This window comes from Octodon degus, unplaced genomic scaffold (assembly GCF_000260255.1).
Source record: "Octodon degus isolate 3935 unplaced genomic scaffold, OctDeg1.0 scaffold00002, whole genome shotgun sequence".
In the NCBI taxonomy this organism is placed as follows: Eukaryota; Metazoa; Chordata; class Mammalia; order Rodentia; family Octodontidae; genus Octodon; species Octodon degus.
Genome location: NW_004524578.1, coordinates 14401983 through 14417287, shown reverse-complemented (window position 1 = coordinate 14417287; position 15305 = coordinate 14401983). Strand labels below are relative to the sequence as shown.

At 45.8% G+C, this 15305-nt stretch overlaps 1 protein-coding gene across 2 annotated transcripts in view; it reads left to right on the top strand.

Annotated features, from left to right (window-relative positions):
* The window catches only part of Sv2b (synaptic vesicle glycoprotein 2B), a 241076-nt gene that overhangs the window by 7879 nt on the left and 217892 nt on the right, over positions 1–15305 (top strand). Inside the window, exon 1 of one of the 2 annotated variants that reach the window (XM_023712762.1) lies at positions 4567–4634. The exons of the other annotated variant lie outside the window; for it this stretch is intronic. The gene's annotated coding sequence lies outside the window, so the exon portion shown is untranslated. Of the gene's footprint in view, positions 1–4566; positions 4635–15305 lie in introns of those variants that run through there. 2 annotated transcript variants of the gene reach the window in all.

The window sequence follows — 15305 nt, the reverse complement described above, 5'->3', positions numbered from 1 at the left end:
TTTTTTGTGGAACCCAGGATTGAACTCAGGCCCTTGTGCTTGCCAGGGAAGTGCTTATTCCACTGAGCCATCTCCCCAGCCCCAGGGGAACTAATTAAGACATTGCCATGTAGACATAGGGATGTGTTCATAAGGCCAATAAAAGAACTGAGATTCTGAAACAGTCTAAAACAGGCCCAGCAATAGATCTAGAAGAGTGACCTAGATGGCCACTTGATTACAACAAAAGGGTTACTGCAAGCTAGTTAGTAAGTATGGCTTTTTCCCCTAACAGTTTTCCGTGTGGCTGTTTGTGTAAGACACACACTTTGAATTTGTCTCATTATTTACATGCACAGAAGTGTAGGGAAAAGCAAACAAGTTCACAGAAGGAAATAAGGAAATAATAGCTGCCCAGTCCTGTGATAGATAAGGGTTTCTGAACCAAAAGATTCACACACAAAAAAAAATCGTGGGATCCATCTTCTAACTACAAAAGAAAAAAATTGGTGAGTTGTCTTTGATTAAAATTAAGAGAATAAAATATGACCCAACTAGATGATAACAAAACTATCTATCAATTTGTATCTAAAACAGATTGCCTACAGATGAATGAGAAAAGCATAAATAAAATTCAATGGATTGGTCAAAAGACTTGAGATGGCCCCGCATAAAAGGATGTCTAAATGACCAATATGTATGTGAAAAATTGCTCAGAATATTATTACAATTTTGAGATAGGGTCTCATCATGTAGTCCAGGCTGGCCTTGAACTCACTATCTAGCCCAAGCTGGCCTCCAACATGTGGCAACCTTTCTGTTCCAGCCTTCTGGGTGCTGCTCAGATCCTAAAATCTCTATCTAGAGAAACAGACTCAATACAAGATATACAAATGTATGAGAATTTAAAGATTGGCTTACAGTGGCTGCCCAGAGTCGGGCGTGGAAAAGTGCAAAAGGCCCGTGTGTGCAATGGGCACCCAAAAGATCTAGTCACAGGCCAGGCCTTCACTGTCATGTCCCACGCAAGTTGGTGTCAGGAGGCTGAAGGGGCTGGGCTGGAAGTCAGGAGACGATATCCAAGGTGAAGATGAAGGCTGGAGTTTCTCTGAAGAAACAGCAGTCTGGGCACGGTGGCGCATGCCTATAATCCCAGCACTAGGGAGGCAGAAACCAGGAGGATCACTATGAGTCTGAGCTGTGTAGTGAGACCCTGCACACACACACACACACACACACACACACACACACACACACACCCAAAAAAAAAAAAAAAAAAAGAAACCTTAAAAAGAAACAGAGTGTGCGCTACCACATCCATCTCACCATTTTTAACAACAAAATGCAAATTAACCTGACAAGCACAAGGTCCTGAGTTTGAACCCTGGTACAGAAAAAAGAAAAAAGAAAAAAAAATGAAAAGAAAATGCAAATTGAAGTTACGTCAAAACGCAATACATGGTGGCTAAAATGTAAAAGGATGGCCAATGCTGAGTTAGAGCACAGAAGTAGAAGATCTGAAAGTTTCAAATATTGCAATTGTGACTGTAAATTGGCACAACCACTCTGGAAAGCTGCTTTGTGAAATCAACTAAAATGAAACCTTGCCCTATGACCTAGCTATTCCAAAAGGTCATTCCTTTTCCAAAAGAAAAGGGTGCCTATCTATCAAATGCTTGTAGCAGCTTTAGTCAGAACAGCTAAAAACAGGAAGCAACCCACACATCCACCCACAGAAGAAGGGACAAGTAAATTGCATTATATTCAGGCAGTAGAGTATTCTGCAACAGTAAAAAGGAGTGACATATTAAAACACATACAATGATACGGGTGGATCCCCCAGACATTATTTTAAGTATAACAATGATTTCACTCATCTAGAGTTTAAAAATAGGCAATGTAAATCCATGCTGAGAAGGGTCATTGTAATTGAACTCGGGGCATGTGTAGTTCTTACCTGGGACGGCTCTGAGGTTACAATCTCAACCTAGCTCACAGCTGTGCTAGTAGATGCTGAGCAGAGTCTGTATACCGTGTTCTCTGTCTGTACCTAGCAAACAATGGAGACACATTTGCCGACAGCTTCAGGTCTAATGAGGAAGGTAGACATCAGAAAGACAACTTTAATAATATGTTAGGTGCTGTGGCAGAGGCAATGGTGGTGGCTCTGGCTACCTGGAGCAGGGAAAACTTGGTTTTCAGGGATGTGAGAAGACTTCCTCGAAGAAGTGGGGGGGTGGGGCTCAGATGAAGCCACAAGTCAGAGAAGAGGATATTCCAGTAGGAAGGAGTGGCATGTGCAAAGGCCCGGAATCGGTGTAGGGAGGCACATTTAAGGAGTTCAAAGTTTAGAGTGGTTGAGGCAGGGCTGGGGATCAGAACGGTTGAGGGCAGGGCTGGGGAACTAGTTGAGTGGATCTAGTGCCTACCCCAAGGACCTTGGTGTGAGTCCCAGTACCAAGAAAAAAAAAAAAAAGAAATGAAAAAGAATGGCTGAGAGCAAGGGAAAAGATGGAGAGGTGAGATTCCGAATGTCAGCTTTTTGTTTATTTTTTGGTATTGGGGATTGAACCCTGGACCTTCTCACTGAGCTACATCCCTGCCCTTTTAATTTGTTTAAAATTTTTATTTTATTTTTATTTTATTTATTTATTTATTTATTTTTTTTGCGGTACAGGGGGATTGAACTCAGGACCTTGCCAAGCGCCTATTCTACTGAGCTATCTCCCCATCCCCATTTTTAAAATTTTTAATATTTAGGGAAATAGAAAATTTCTAAGTCACTAATTTGCCCAGACAGAGAGCTTCCTGCCTCAGTCTCCCAGAGTGCACTGTCACAAGATGAGTCGGGTCTGCTCCTTGACCATCCTCCTCTAAGGACGTGGGGAAGCCAGGTATAGTTTCCGGTAGGAAGACATCAAAAGCAAGACATTTCTTATTCTTAAAGAAACACCCCTGGGAGACTGAGGTGGTAGAACCCTGGCAAGGCGGTGGTCCAGAGGGAATACTTGAGCCAGGAAGAGGCCAAGAGCTGGAGGGCAGCTCAGGGATGCAGCCGTGAAGTTGGAAAGCCGGAAGCGGTGGATGGGGACCAGGGTAGAGGAGTTTCAGACAGGAACCCAGTTCAGACCCTAGGCAGGCCTGCAGCGTTAGGAGCTTTGCTTGTGCCTCTGAATTTTCAGTGTCATTTTTGTTTGATCCTCCTTTCCTCTTAAAAGAATTCTTATGCTCCAAAAGGAGGTTTTCATCGCTGGGTGAGCCTCTGCAGTTTTATCTATGGAATCCTTTTGAATGGCATCCTGGGCGATGGAAGGAAGGGGCAGAAGTGGAGCTTGGTTGAAGGAACCAGGTCTCGGTTTTCCTGTTGACCCCACTGACTACTCAGGCGGGGACAGAGAAGCTCAGTAGCGTCTACTGCCAAGACAGGGTGGGGGTGGCACAGAGGATCCCCTTCCCAGGAGTTAGGGTCTCGCCCTCCGACACCCCCAGGTTTGGAGTAGGCAGAAGGGCTTGTGGCCCCGACAGCGTCTCCTCCTCCTTCTGGGCAGGCTGGGTGGAGAGCGCGAGGTGACGATTAAACCCGGAGCACCAAGAAGTTCGCAGACGGATCGGTCTGCGCATCCAGAGGGCTTGGAATCCCGCTGTCCCCGCTTCCCTCTGATCGAACCCTAACATCTTTCCCCGAACTAGAAGGGGATTTAGAAGCACAGATCTGCCGGTAGCCCACATCTTGCACGCCTGGATCCTGCTGAATAGGAGACCCGAAGGCTCTCGCCCGGGCTGCTCGGCGGGGCGGGGGCGCGCTGCGTCTGTGCTTGCGGCGGCGGCGTGGGCGCGGCGCTGCAGGTGTGAGCGACACCGCGGGGATCGCCGGGACCCGCAGAGCCGGAGCTGCTTGCAGGCTGCCTAGGGAGAAGCCGCTCGGCCGGCGCCCGGGACCCACGGCGGGTCCCCACCCAGGTAGGGGACGCTGACGCGCGCTGCGGTGCGCTCAGACCCGGCCGGGGCGGCTCGCCTGGCTCGGCCGAAGCACATTCGCTGGTAGCGCAGAGCGGGGCTTGTAGGACGCGGCACAAAAGACCAGGCAGAGTCTGGGGAAGCGCGCGGAAGAGCGAGCGCTCGCCGGCTGCCTGGGGCTGCGCGCTCCTCGGAAGTGGCCTCCCCAAGGGCTGATGGCGAAGCCATTTAAACTGTTTTCGCCCTAAATACTTTTGTAACTTAGGTTTCTGACATTTACAGCTCCGTTCTCTCAAGCTTCCTGAACCGCTGCAGTTTGTTTCAGTCCATTGGGTTTTGTTGTGGTCGTTGGGCTGTTCTTGTGGTTAAAAGCCTGCTTCAAGCCTGGTAGCGGAGTTGGGGTTCGTGCGTGTTTCTGGGTGTGGAAAGCGCCCTCCGAGGGCGTGGGAGCCGTTTCTTAGGCACGCAGAGGATTTGTTTATAGATGGGTTTCAGTGCATGGAAAAGAACAGGATTTGTTTGGCAGGGCTAGGCGAGCAAATGTGTTTAGCTGGGGAGGAGCGAGGTAGGGCTGTTTCTTCCGCAGACGGTCGGTCGGGGGCTCTCTGCTGTCCAGCGCTCGGCAGGCAGGCAGGGCAGGGCGGCGAAGCACTACTCATGATGCGGAAATCGCAGCTGAAAACCAGCTCTGTTTAAAGGTAATTAACGTCGGTGTCTGGGCCGGAGTGAAGCGGGGTGGGGCACCGGGCGAAGCTTGCTCGATTTCTAAGCCTGCTTGGAAGTTGAATGTGGGGGCCCTGAGGGCGCAGGGGGTGGTGGGTGAGGGTGTATGGGTGACAGGCACTGCTACCAGTTCTTCAGGTTGTTCTGGTCTGCGTGATCTCTTCCGCGCTTCTGCTTCCTGCCCTGTCCGGGAGAGGTGACCGGTGCTGTTGGCTCCTGCGGATGCAGTAGGTGCAGCACGCTTCATTCTGAGTCAGCAGATTCCCAAGCAGCACCTAGTGTGTGTGTCAGGAGTGGAATGAATCCCAAGGGTGCAGCAGAGACAGGTGCCGGGTCCCCGCAAGCTCACACCTGCTGGAGGGAAAGCAGCTGTAGTGGGAAAGTGTGACATGCTCTGTGATGCTGGGGAGAAAATGGAGCAGTGGTTGTAGAGAGAACTGTTTAAAAAAATGAAGGCCCCCGCTTGGCCTCGGTCTTGGTCACGTCATCTGGGCATGACCTGCATCCCTTACCAGACAGGGCAGGGCAGGCAGGCATCCTCAGTATGTGACCAGACCTCAGTAGACACTGGCTGGCACTAAGGGAAGCTAAGGGGAGGGCACTCCCATTGCAGGTCGGCCTTTTCAGTGGGTTGGTGGGTAGTGGTGGGGGGAAAGACAGGATCTCAATCTGTAGTTCAGGCTGGCCTTGAACTCCTGGTGATACTTCTGCCTCAGCCTCCTGAGTACTGGGACTACAGGAGAGCACCACCATGCCTAGTGTGTACTTTTTGTATTTTTAATAGTGTGGTTTTCATCAGTTCCAGGGTTATGAAGGTTTGAAACAACACTTCACAGAGTCAGGGGTTTTGGAAAAATTCCAAAATGCTAGGAAGTTTCAGAGTTGATGAACTTTTGCTTCCTTACCCCCCGGTCCTTGACCTGTCCTGGTCCCAGCCCAGGTCAGAAAGAAAATTTGGATCTAAGATTTTCCTTAGTGGGAAGGATAAGGGAAAGCTAAAGCTGTTACTACTAATCTGGTCAGGGAGAGGAAAATCAAATCTCAAGGGTGTAACTTCCTGGACAAAAGCTGTGACAGGTCATGCGGAATGATGGAAGAGCTCTGGGGATCTGCATACTTCTGGGGATGCATGTTTGTGCCCATTGCAACCTAAACCATCATCTGGGTGCTTGGAGGGTAGCTTGGGGCACCACAGGAAGTGCAAGCTTGGGCTTGGATGGGGTGGGTTGGCTCATCTGCAATAGAGTGACGATAGTAGGGCTGTTCTGATAATTACATAAAAGATATTTAAACTATTTGCCCATTGCTGGGTGAGTGTCATGCATACATTGCCTGGTGCAAAGTGGGTGCTCACCGGTATCCCTAGCATGTGCCAGGCACTGCTGTATGCATAAGGAATACAGAACTGAACCAAATAAAGCCCCTACCCTCAAGAAGCTTAAGTCAGTGTGTGTGTGTGTGTGTGTGTGTGTGTGTGTGTGTGTAATAATGGACACACTAATAAGTGCATACAGTATAGCTAAGGAGACTTTGTAATACAGAAAAATAAAGCAGGGTAAGGGGCATGGTGAGTGCCAGCAGAGACAGGAGTGGGGCTTGCTATTAATTAATTAATTAATTTTTATGCAGTTTGGTTAGGGCATGGTACTGGTAAGTGATATTTGACCAGATTGGAGAAATTGAGGATGGAAGCCAGGCATTCTGAGTGGAGGAAGAGCAGCTGTCTGCTTAGAGAGAAGGAGAGGAGAGGAGGAGAGAAGGCCAAGAACGTCATGCTGAGTAAGGGCACGGGACATTGGTAAGAGTGGCAATCAGAAGGACAACACAATAAGGCCACCCAGGTAGTCCCTGTTATGATTTGTTTGCTACTAAGATTATATGTACTCAGTTCTCATTTAAGGGATCAGATGAGATCTGAAGCCCACAGGTAGAGGAAGAGTGGTTGGTAGTTAGGACAGGTACTCGTGGACACCTGGGTACCGTCTAGCCAGCGCGCAGGAGGCCCAGGTGTCTGCAAGGCAGCGGGAGTGAGGGGGATGATGAGACAGTCAGATCGAGTACCCTGTTTGTGGGCCCTTTCCTTTCCTCAGTGGAAGAAAGGTCATCTTTGGTGAACTGTCCAGCTTCTGTTGTGTGTGCTAGTTGTTATGCTTTTCTTGGAAAAGGAGAAGAGTTTCCAGGGTCACAAGAAGGTGCTGGGATCATCTGGAATTTGGCCTTCCAGGCACTTGCCACATGGGGAGTTTATATGGGACTTCCATCTTGCAGACTTAATATAAATATTGCCATTGGCTGCTCTTGGTCTCTTGGGGCCTAAGCTTATAAAAGAGCTCACCATCACTTCATCCTATTTATCTACAAAAGTAAGACACAGCAATTCCAAGGGAAAGGGAACAAACATAAGGTCTACTTTTTGCTGAAAGGAGCCAAATAATCATATTGTAAAAAGCGTGGATATAGACAGTGGAAAAATTTGAAGTATTTTTTGTACCTATTTTGAGGACTTTGATATTTAAAGTTCCTGCAGCTCAGTTTGTTTCCTCCTGAACTCTGCTTGAAAGGGTGGCACCTGTAGTTAGTTGTCTTTGTGACATTTTGCTGTTTTCATGGCTGCGTATCTATAGACATATATATCTTTAGAAAGCCATTCATTCACCTAATATTTTTTAAATGTTCTCTATATTCCAGGCGTGTTATAGGTAGGGAACATAAAATGATGAAGACACAAATAGCCAACTAACTGACCAGACAACCCATCTTCCAATGAGCCAGCCAGCCACCCAGCCAACCAACTATTCCCTATCCTATTTCATGAAGCATTTATGCTAGTTGGGGAGACAAATTATAGCTAACTAACTAACTAACTAACTAACCAACCAACTAACTAACTAAGCAATATATCAGGTGATTAAGGAGCATCAAGTAAGTAAAGGAGGTTGAGTGAGTGTGGGAGGGAAGGACAGGGTAAGGGTTGGGTTTATAAGGTGGCGGGGGAGACATGAGGAGTTGGATAACTTGGGAGAGATCTTTCTAGGTAGGAAGAACAGGAAGTGCCAAAGCCTTGAGGCACCAGGGCACTGGCGTCTTCCAGGAGCAGTAAGAAGCCTCATGGAGGAGGAATTGAATGAGATAGGGTGAGCATGGTTCCCAAAATTAGTAGAGGGCCAGGTAATACGGGCTCTGGCTTTGGTGGTCTTCGGGTTTTACTTTCAGTGTTGTGGGAACCCATTGGAGAATTTTAAGCCCAGGATGCCCTTGTCTGATTTATGTTTTACTTGAGCTTTAGAGCTTAGAATCGACTCAGTGTGTGTGTGTGTGTTGCGGGGACAGTTGAACATGGGGAGATTGGCCAGGAGGCTACTGGAGTGATCCAGGTGAGCGATGTTGGTGGTCAGGATCAGGTGGAAGAGTGGTTGAGATGGAAGAAGTTGCTAAATTCTGCAGAGAGTCAATAGTAGATTTAGATTAGACCATAGGAGTCATGGATGACTCAACATTTTGGCTTGAGCAACTGGATGAGTCTTTAGGTGAAGAAGGAGCTGTTATGGGTTCATTTAGATGCTCAAGAAGAGCTGTTTGGTGGATAGTTGTGTGTAAGAGTGTAGAGTTCAGGGATAAGGTCCAAGTTTGAATAGCATGTTATTTATTGTCCCTCTAATGAACCAAGTAACTCCTGCATCACCAGTGCTCAGAATATCGCCTCACACAGAGCATATACTCAGTGAATGCTGACAGCATGAGTGAGTGGAAGAATTTAATTACCAGTGGGGATCGCATGCCTTTGCTTTGGCAGATCTTGAGACCTAAACTTCTGAAGTCATTCTCTTCCTTCCCAAGTCTCGCGGGACCCTTACTGTGAATCTTGTGGAATAAAATCAGACTGTGAATTTGGAGGCTCCAACTTATGCCTTATAGAAAGCAATGTGCAGTGACAAGTAAGGAAGAGGAACACGTGGAAACCAAAAAATAGCTCAGACATTCAAAAGAGGAAGAGGATCCTTCGGAGAGAAGCAGCTGAAATTCAGGGGTGTGATGTTCTTGGATTATTATTGTACTGCTTTTAATTTAAGATGAACCTGAAGCAAGAAAGAATCCTGAAAAGGGGAGAAACTTATTTAAGTCAATTTGTGCTGAGTGAAAGACTGTCACCAGCTTTCTTGAAAAAAACATCTCACTTTTACAGTATTTGGCTTAAGGTGATGCTGCTTATAAGGAGAGAGATGGGCAATAGTTGTATAGGGCTCGGGTGACTTCAGATTCAGACGCTGGGTGCTGCTCATTCACTCTCCATGGTGTGACTAATTATGTAGATGTGAGTTTTGTTTGCAGTGAAATTTGAGGTGAGGGTGAGGGCTCACACACATACACAAAACTGCTTTCAAACAAGAAAAATCAGATTCTGCAATTGAGAGGATTTTTCTTCTTTTTTTCCTTTGCGGTACTTGGGATCGAACCCAAGGACAAGCTAGCATGGGCACCATCTCCAGTTCTTTTTAAGACAGGGTCTTGCTAAATTGCTCAGGTGAGATTTGAACTGACTGGACCTCTCCAAGTATCAGGATTATAGGAGTGTGCCAGCACACAGGGATCCGAAAGTAGTTTCGTGTGTATGTGTGTGTTGGAACAGAAGAACTGGAGCCTTCAGTGGTTTGGGTTTGGTTTGAGTTTGTCCTCTCAAGGTCCGCATGCTTAGTCCTCAGCACAGCAAAGTTGAGATGGCAGAATCTTTTAAAGTTTTGGCCCAGGGCAGGATATTGGGCTCACAGGCGGTCTTCAATCATCCTTGAGAGGGATTAATGCTGGCCTTACGGGATGAGTTGGGGCTCATGACGCAGGATGAGATAAAGCGAGGCTTCCTGCACAGGGAAGCCTTATTCCCTTCCTGCTTCTCTGCTATGTGTTCATGTAGCCAAGGGGGTCCTCACCACAGGGGAACAGAGGGGTCACTCGATCTTGGACTTTGCCTCTCAAACTGTAGGTCAACTCAACCTCTTTTACAAAGTACCCAGCCTCAGGATATTTTGTAATAGCAACAGAAAATGGAGGGATACAAGGCCCAGAAGGAAACATGAGAAAGAGATGGAAAGGTGGCTTTTACTTTTATGTGTGGGTCCAGGCCTGACCATAAGGTGAAGAGCCTGGAGCAATGGGCTTTGCTACCAGACAGAACTGAGTTGGAATTCAATTTACTATTTTCTAGCTGTTTTAATGGGAGCAGGATACTTAAATTTTGGAGCTTTGTTTTTTTCAGTTGTTAAATAATAAGTGGGTGTGGTGGTGACAATGGTGCTGATGAGGGATACAGGACTCATACTCAAGTGCTCTGCTGTTCCATTCATATTCCTGGACTTGGAAATATATCTGTCTGAATGCCAATTGAAGGATTGTCATGCCAACGAAGAGACTTAAAGATCCTATGATGGGTGAATTGAGAATCTATCCTTTAAGACTGGCAGTGTGATTTAAGAGAGTATTTGCACAAGGCCCATGATGCCCAAAATTATATAAGTGGAAAATAATGAACCTCATGGGCCAGAGGTTTTCAACATGACTTAGAGGGAAAATCACCTTTTACTTTCTGTAGTAAACCAGCCTCTTTAGCCCAGTTCTTCAGTGTCTCTTAGTTTATTGGAATTCCGTGATGAAAATTTTGGATTCACTTGGAGTATGTAGCCATAGCCATCCTATCAGATTTCTCTGGACACGAGTGATATAAAATCTGTCCTGTGGACCCCAGCTGGGACGCTCCACATCTCCCTATGCTAGGAACACAGTAAGCCTGCAATATGTACAGTTTTGTATTTACTGAACGCATAAATAAGTAAGTACTGTGGTGCTCTGTTGGCTGAGGCTTTTCATTGTTGTTCCTTTCTGGTCTGAGCAAGAGATGAAAGTATAAGTGACAGTAATGAGCTAGGTCTTAAGTACTTTGTAGGTACTTAGTCGTTTATAGTCCCCTTCTCCCCCCGTGCCTTCACTGCTATTATGGCCTCTTCTGGATCAAGGATCAAATACTTGGCTCCTCCTCTGTGCTTCCAGATATACCATGAGCAAAGTCCTGACCATTGATTACAGCTCACCGCAGAGTGTCTCCTGCTCTAATGTGCTAGTCGGCTTTGTGTTGCTACAACAAAATACTAGAGGTTGGATACTTTAGAAAAAAGGATTTATTGAGCTCATGTTTCTGAAGCTCCAACAGCATGGTGCCAGCATTTGCTGATGGCGTTAGGAGGAGGACAGCATCAGATAATGGGAGCCTCTGACAGAGTGAGAGATTACTGACAGGAGAGGAAGCGAGTGCAAAGCCAGGAGAGCAGAACGCACTTCGTGACAACCTATTTTTGCAATAACGCAGTCCACGAAGCTTAATCAGTCTCATGAGAACTCATCTAATTTCCCCAAGAAAAATGTTAACCCATCTTGAAAGTTGATTCTGTGTGTCTCCAAAACTTTTTAAAGCCTGTACGACTATAGCAGTTGCTACCCTGGGATAAATCTCAGTAGCAACCCTCAGCACTGCCCTCAACATAAGCCTCAGTTAGGAACCAACCACATGCATAGGCTTCCCAGCAAAGATGCACCATATGGATGGCCCCCTTCAGCTCTCCACAGATGCCTATGTTCCTACCAAGTCATCCTGTTTTCCATAGAAATTTCTCCTCTACCACCTCCTATCCCCATCACTTTCCAGTACTTGCCTTTATCTTAGTTTGTAGGGGAGAGAGCAGCATCAACCCTTTTTTCCTCATGGAAAAAAATTAAAAATTTTCCCTTGATAATTACCCACTTAGCCCCCATCCCTGAAATTGGACTTCTTTTAGTAGTGGGACAATATAGGCCAGAGTTTTCCTGTTGCATTCACTTTACAGATGGGATATTTGAGGTCAGTCTGACAGATAAAGGCGTACTCAGAGAGGTGGGTGAGCCTCATTTCTTTCTCTGCCAGCTCTGCATAAACGCAAAGAGGGGTGATTTTGCCAGACATCTGAATTTTCTTGAATGAGTTCTCTGGTCCTGGTTTTCACTCTAGTTGGCAGCTGGGCACCACTAAGTGCTTTCTGTGTCACCCCCAGGTGATGCCTGCACTGTCAGGAGCCCTAGGCTTCCAGAGCTCACGTACACAAAGGTGGGCAGAACGTGCCAGTCTGTTTTCCTGTGTTTCCCTGACAGAATGCTGCAAGTGGTCAGGTTGAGAGGACAGAATGGATTGGTCCACCGATGATGGAGCTGTCTATCGTGGATAGTTTATGGGCAAGCTCAGAATAAGTCCAAGAAAATATAAGATGTTAACTGAAGTGCAGGGTCCTAGTGGCTCAGAGTGAAGAGAGCTTAAAGAACAGGAAATCTGAACTTCTTCTTGGACTCCAGAGGGAGCTGCATTCGGAGAAGGAAATAACTTATTTCAGGCCACAAGGTAAGGTAATGATAGAATGGGGACCAGAGCACAGCTTGGGGCTGGAGCAGCCTAAGTACACGCGGGAGGTCAAGAAAGAATGAGAGAAGAGGGTCTGGTTGAGTTCATTGGTGTGCTCAGAAACAATCTGAAACGGCACAACTCATTTTCCAGACAGGCTCAGCAGCTTCCTCCAAATTCTTGAAGCTTCTGGAGTTTCCCTGCCTGGCTCTCAGAGCTCAGGCCTATCGAGGGTTGCTCTTGTTTTGCCTGCAGCCCTTACTGACCTCCCAGGCACAGAGTCTGACTGTGGCCTCTTTCCTGATCTGGGGTGCAGCAGATGGCAGCGAGGAATGCAGCCCCAGCTGGCATGTGGGAGGCTCTGAGGAGAGGAAAGGCGCTGTGGGGTGGCCTGCTCTGGGCAGTCCTGGGGTGGGGGATGGGACTGGAGAAGTCACGGCAATGTCAGGTGCTCCTGGCCTTGCCCGCTACTCTACAACGAGTGACACGCTCAACCCTTATCCTATAATGGCTGATGGACACATCTCACAAAAAACAAAAACAAAAACAAAAAACAAAAAACAAAAAACAAAAAACAAACAAAAGTTATTTGTTGGGGCTGGGGAGATGGCTCAGTAGAATAAGTGCTTCCCCGGCAAGCACAAGGGTCTGAGTTCAATCCCTGGTTCCGCCAAGAAAAAAAACAAAACAAAACACATCCCACACATGGTCATCTAATGGTCCACAGAATAAATGGGACTGATTTCGTTATTTATTTATTTATTTTTGACAACTCATACAGAATTTTACTTAACAAAGTAATATGAATTTCACAGTATTTGTTGTAATACATGGTATTGTCTTACAACCAGCTATTTATATTACCAGATATATACACATAAAATTGGAAGAAGAAAAAACTGGAGCAATGTATAAGAAATTAAGTAAAGAAAAAGTACAAACAATTGAAAAAAAGGAGACGAAGCTAATTAGAGCATTGACTGCTTCTTTCCATTTCCATTTTTTTAAAAAAAAATTTATTTATTTATTTATTTATTTGGTCCTGTCAGAGGTGAATATTCTATTGGCATCTAAATACTATAAGTGTTTGAATTCAACTAAACATCTAACACTGTCTAGCAGTCTATAATATTAGTGGGTGATCCCCAGAAGTTATTGACTTGAGCCTTTTACAGCTCATCGTATTAATATGGATTTACTTTATATACCTCATTTTTATACTTTTCTACTGGATGGTTAAGACCAAGATATAGCAAGACCTATATACCCAGAATTGTAACTTTTGTATCTGATAAGGTCAGCCAAGTACTCTCAGGATTTATCCTGCAGCCCTGTAGTGATGTTGTTTTTTAAAAGCAGAGCATAAACATTAGCCTTTAAAGCAAGAGAATCTAAAGGAAAGCAATGAGAAAATAGTAGCTTAAGGCAAAGATCATAACCTCAGGTGTTAGAGTAAAGACACAAAGAGAAACAGTGTGAAAATTGTGTGGGGTGCTGGGCCAAGGTCCCCTTTCCTTTCCCATGAAGGATGAGTTTGTCATTTTGTCATTTTTTGGGTGGTGCTGGCTACATCTGTGCCAGCCTCAAGCTGTCTCACTGTAGCTTCTTCAGGGGCCCAGTGTATTGGATCTTGGGGTACCCAGAGGACTACCAGAGGCCAGGTTGATCCTCTCAGTTTTATTCGTGTTTACTTCCGGTTGGTATCTTGTTACTTCCGGTCTATTTCCTGTGGGTGAGGAAGGTCCCTTGTGATGGATTTGACTTTCAGCCAGCTCCTGGCTTCTTGGGTAATTCTGCCTTGCGGGGATTCTTTGAAATGGTGTAGGTCAAAGAGGCACCGTGCCAGTCTGCCTAGACTTGCTCACCCTTATCTGGGCCCTGCTTCTTGTTAACAGAAGACCTCACACAAATCATTTAACAGGAGCCTCAGTTTCCTGGGTCAGTGCAATGGGACTGATGGTGGAATTATGTCTCTTCAGGTACATGGGGAGGAAGATGGGAGTTAATTGACCTAGAATGCTGCCTGCCTCCTAGTGAGTGCTCTTTCAAGTGGTGATGTTAGATGGTGCATCCTGACTGTGAATGTTCAAACCAGCCCTGAGTGTCCTGTCAGAGTCCCAGGAACATGCACAGTGACCTGGTCTTCCTCTTCTGCTGTCACCTTGGAGAGATAAGGGGATACTTTGGATCTGTCCACTTGGGATTTGAGGAAATGTCACCCTTAGGTTGTAAGGGTCAGCACCAGAATTTGCTTATTACTTGCATCTTTTAAAGTATGAAGATTTCCCAGCAACCCCGGGATTGACATCTTGTACATCTGTTTTGTTTGCATTTCACAGATGAAATCAGGACAAAGGGAAAGTTTAATTTTACAGCAAACATTAATTTCTAGGGACACAATACTATGCACAGTATTATAATTAAATACTAGTGACATCTGTGTGCATTAAATATTATTCATCTAGGTGATTGCAGTCTAATCAAACCACAACACTAATTATTTTACATATGTAATTTCATTTAATCTTTACAGTCCCGATGAAATAAGAACTACTATTAGCTTCAGAGTGGAGCAAATTGATGTTGAGGGAAATTAAATAGCTTGCCCAAAGCTTAGCATCTCCAAAGGAACAGAGTGGATTTCACTGAGAAGTTATCTAAAGCCCTGAAATGTGTTCTTTCACTGCTGTTGCCTCCTGACCAAGTCCACTAGGGCTTCTTAAGTGTGGCTCTAGCCCTCAGCTCAACATTTCTGACCCTAATCTCATCCACTCTTGCCACTACAACCTGTTTTCGTGCAGAGAGGGTGTACAGATGTCTGTCTAGTTCCTAATGTGTTAAACCAGGTATTGGCTCGAACTGCTTTCTAGACTCTGGACCTATTTTCCTACTTTAACTACAAAAAGGGCCAAGTATCAAGCATCTTTGCAGGCAATGCGACCTACCTCAGGGACCCATGTCTTAGAGGCAAATATTTTCTATAGCTTTGAGACCAATTCCATGTCTTGCCCAAGGATAAATAGAAATGAATTTGTGTCTCTCTGCATACTCTGGCTTTCTTTATTGGAGACTGAGTGATCACACTCAAACTAAATATTCTGCAAGTATGTGTTGAACCGCTGCTGAATACTAGGCCTTCTCTCCTAAGGTCTTTCTTCTGTTATCAGAAAAGCATCTATCCTCAATCTCTCTCTCTGTCTCTCTCTGTCTCTCTGTCTCTCTGTCTCTCTCT